Source organism: Oryctolagus cuniculus, chromosome 6 (assembly GCF_964237555.1).
Source record: "Oryctolagus cuniculus chromosome 6, mOryCun1.1, whole genome shotgun sequence".
In the NCBI taxonomy this organism is placed as follows: Eukaryota; Metazoa; Chordata; class Mammalia; order Lagomorpha; family Leporidae; genus Oryctolagus; species Oryctolagus cuniculus.
The window spans coordinates 52,435,357-52,440,221 of record NC_091437.1 but is presented as its reverse complement, the minus strand read 5'-3'; positions in this window follow the sequence as shown (position 1 = coordinate 52,440,221).

Here is a 4,865-nt window from a genome sequence, read left to right as displayed (position 1 = left end):
GAGAGCAAGAGAGAGAGAGGTCTTCCATCTGCTTGTTCATTCCCCAAGTGGCCATAATGGCTGGAGCTGGGCCAATCCAAAGTCAGGAACCAGGAGCTTCTTCTGAGTCTCCCACACAGGTGCAGGGGCCCAAGACTTGGGCCATCTTCTGTTGCTTTCCCAGACCATTAGCAGAGAGCTGGCTGGGAAGTGGAGCAACCGGGACTTGAACCAGCACTCATATGGGATGCTGCATTGCAGGCGGCAGCTTTACTCACTATGCCACAGCGCCGGCTCCCTGTACCTCTTTTTATAAAAGATGTGTTCTACAAACTCCTTTTAATTTCTTGCCCTGATCTGACTGTGACATCAATGCAATGATGGGTTCAGAAAAGAAACTCAAACATATTCCCTGTATATTACCACTTTGCATGAATTTGGGAAATTAAGGCTGCTTTACTTCCTTGAATTTTTGGAAAGCTCTAAATGTCTGAGCCTAAAATCTTGCTTGTGGAATTTTTTCACTGATTATTTTGATTTTTCTAATGCTAATTCAATTATTTAGTTAAAAAAATTTACTTTCAGGGCCAGCGCGGTGGCATAGTGGGTAAAGCCACTATCTGTGGTGCCGGCATCCCATATGGGTGCTGGTTTGAGTCTCAGCGGCTCCATTTCTGATCCAGCTCTCTGCCATGGCCTGAAAAGTGGTAGAAGATGGTCCGGGTCCTTGGACCCCCTGCACCCACGTGGGAGACCGGAAGAAGCTCCTGACTCCTGACTCCTGGCCTTGGATCGGCGCAGCTCTAGCTGTTGCAACCATTTGGGGAGTGAACCATCAGATGAAAGACCTCTCTCTCTCTCTCTCTGCCTATCCTTCTCTTTCTGTGTAGCTATGACTTTCAAATAAATAAATATTCAAAAAAACTGCTTTCTTTCCTACCTTCTTTCCTGCTGTCTGTCCTTCCTGACATGTGCTACTGTTTATCCTATATCCTGAGGCTATACCAGTGAACTGAAGAAGCAGAAATTCCCTTTATACGAAAATTTCATTTTAGTGGGAAAAACTGATGATAAGTAATAAAATAACATAGATCCAGGTAGCACAACTATAACCAGAAACACAAACAAGAATGTGTCACAAAAGTAATAGCAGATGCGAGAAAGTATTAGGTAAGATAATCAGAAAAAAGTCCTTTGAAGAAGTGAGAACTGAACTTGAAGTTGAGAGCCAGTCGTTTAATATTGCCCAGGTTTTTACTAGCGCCTGAGTCCTGCAGTCGAGATGAACGTTGAATGTTTGACGAGCATCACAAACTGAAAGTGACTCAATTACAGTAGGTGAAAGCAGCATTAGAAGTCATGGCCAAGCAAATAGGCTAGGAGTAAGTAACCCAGAACCCTGGAGGGTATGTAAAGGAATTTGGATTTTACTTGAAAAGAAACGGGAGGAGACATGATGCGTTATTAAAAAGCAGGATCCACAATCTGCTGACGAAATTTAATTCAGTGAGGCACCTGTAGCCTGCATTATGCTGCTGGCAGTAAAAACAGAGAGAAGTAGAGAGATTTCTGTGCTTTTCTTGAAGTAAAATCAACAGATCTTGCATGAAGGCATTGATAGATGGACTCCCTGAGCCTACAAACCCCCACCATAAGTTGAATCAGTGGCATTAAATTAGCCCTGAGCTCCCTGCCACGATCTCAGTCAGGTTCCCACAAACAGGACACACATTTGAATAGCATTCTGATCTATAGAAAATTCCAAGGCGGGAACTGATTTGCTTTTCTCTGTTGACTGCTGTTGAATTCCTGGAAAATGGCACGGGTAGAAGGGGAACCAATCGGTGAAGTTGAATCCTCCGTAGAGAGGCGGTCCTGTTGGAGAGTGGAGAGGTGGCTTAGTGGGCTCAGCAGCTGGTTCAAACGCTTAGAATCCCTGGATGCAGAGACTTAGATCTCAGCAGGGCTCACACGACCATTCATCCTTCCAAGGTAGATAAATGGAATGTTGCACAATTTAGGATGTGTGCGTCTTTCAGATAATGCCTTAAAAAGCAAATTTCATGTGAACATTAAAGACTACATAGCACTATGGAGGAATGGGGCCACCCTGTGTCCTTGGCCTAAATTTCCTCCTCCTCTAATGTGCTTGGGTAGACGACTTTGGCTACCAATATTTCACCGTTGCTAAGTCCATGTGGTGTCTCTGGCCTCTGGAATCCTTCCGAATGAAATGAGTTTTATTAACAAAAAGCTGTTTTGACGTTCTGTGAATCCCTCCAAAGTTGACTCTAGCTCCCCTGTGCTTTTTAATGATGTCTCCATCACAGAGACTCTGGCCCTCTCAGACTACAACAAACACATTTTGCAGGTGGAAGGTAGCTTGATCTCTGCTGCGGGAGGTCTGGAGACAAGCTCTGATACCAGGGGAATTCCACCCCCAAGAGCTCCCTGCCCTGGAGGGACTGAATGGTGCGCAAAGGACATGAGGAGTGAATGAAGGGAAGGAAACCCAGGCTCGGTGACTATCCTGCTAGCCCTTTCATTTTGTTAGCAGAGAGCCAAACTCCGCAAAGAATCTGGCAGGATTTGGTTGGAGATTCAACACTGAAGTCCTGATCATCTACTTGGCCATAATATGTAATGAATCTTTATTAAGACTTTATATAAATGCACACTTTAACAACATATTACACATTTTTATTTTTAAAATTATCGAAAATTTCCTTTATTTTCAATAGTGATATAATGGCTTCACATGTATTCTCCTCACTCACTTCTCTTCTGCTGCATTATTCCTCATCACCTAGTGAACAATGCCTCTCTAAGAAACGAGTGAAGTGGAAACCATTCCCAGGTAAAGAAACCAAAGAAATGAGGAGTCAAAGTTTTGACTTCTGAGTTCCAACAGCAGACATTCCTGTGCAAAGGCAAAAAGACAAAGAGGAATATCAATGCTGATAGAAAAAGTTCTTTCTGCCCTCGAGTGTTTAGGTGAAACTGACCTGGCCTGGGCCTGATGAAAGGCAAATAGGCATGCAAGAATGAAGATAATGAAGAGGTGAAACCAGGGGTTCGGGGGAACAAGATTTGAAGTCACTGGGGGTGACATTCCGAAACATCTCAGCATCTTTCTCAGCGAGCCACCCAGGAACACAATCTGCCCTTCACACCAACACACAGTTCATTCATTCTACTTGATTTGACTGGGTGCCTACCATGGTGCCAAATACTGGGTGGAGGGATTGAAAAAAAAAAAGAATGCAGATATAGAACTAACTGTTAAGAAGTTCAATTTTGTTGTTGCAGGGAATATAATGATTACAGTATCGGAAAAACTCATCTGGAATGTCTGAGAAGGTTATAATGGATTTGTGGACTGCAGTTTTCTGCAACAAAAATTTGTCACATCTCTTTTTAGATAACACGAAATCATCCCCAATAGATCACTTCTGACCCCTCTTCTCCTCACCCAGGAAAACAGAGGAATGGAGACAAGTCAGCCTCATGTAATTGAGAGCATGGATGTAAACTGTGTAACTGAGACGGCTTATGCTTCCTTTAGAGTTACAGAGTTTAAGGAGTACATAATTTTTTATTTGTGGTACTGATTCACACAGAAACACAAAGTCTTTCAGTGAAGTAAAAGGTTTGTTATGATTTTGCTTAAGACACTCTTAAAGGCCAAGCTCTGCCATTTTTTCCTAAATGAGGAGAAAGCAGAGAAACAGAGACCATGTGAAAGTTATAGATGACTATTGAAATAAAATAACAGATAGAAAGGACCCACACAACTTGCACTTGGAGTATCCAGGAGTATGACAGGGATATTAAGTCAGAGGTCCTTAGCTTTTTAATATTTGGAATACTATAACCACAGAATCAAATCAATTGCAAAATTATTATGATCCTCTTAAAATGCTTTTTATCTATCTAATTTTAGACAAACACATAATTTGGTTGATTTTATTTCTTATGCAATCAAGGGCATAGACTACAAAGCATAAAGAACTTTATAGCTGAATACAGAAAAATGCATGCTTCCAAATCTGTATTTTATATCTGGAAATACTTAATAAACAGTTGTCAACAAGGGCTGGCATTGTGGCACAGCAGGTAAAGTCACCGCCTGCAATGCAAGCATCCCATATGGGCACTGGTTTGAGTCTGAGCTGTTCTGCTTCCCATACAGCCCTCTGTTGATGGCATTGGAAAAGCAGTGGAGGATGACCAAACTGATTGAACCCCTGCTACCCATGTGGAAGACCTGGAAGAAGCTCTTGGCTTCTGGCTTCAGCTTGGCCCAGCCCTGACAGTTGTGGCCATCTGGGGAGAGAACCAGTGGATGGGAGATCTCTCTCTCTCTCTTTCTCTCTCCCCCTATTTCTCCCTCTCTCTCTCTGTAACTGTGACTTTGAAATAAATTATTTATTAAAAAAAAACTCGCTCATGGTGTTTATCCTGCTAGACTAAAACCTATAACATGACATGACAAAAACACACAAAACATTAAACAACACAAAATACTGGGTTGTGCTTATTAAAAAGGAAACAAAGAAAAATCTTTGTGAGATGAGACTCCGAATGGAGAGTGTGGAAAGGATAACATGTGGAGTGGCAGAGAGGTAGGAAGCTTCCTAGTTCTGAAGTGTCAGGCTGCTGAATCAAACCCTCCAGAATTTGAAACTTGATCCTCACATGTACTCGTAGTTGGGGCAGGTATTTAAATACTCATTGCCTCAGTGCCCTTATTTAAAAAATAAAGGTAGTAGGATCTCACCTCTCTAGCTTTGGGGAGAATTAGCAAAGTCCTTAGCACATAAGAAGGCCTCAATGTTGGTTGACTATTATCACTTAGTAAACGAACTTTTTTTTAGACACAGAAA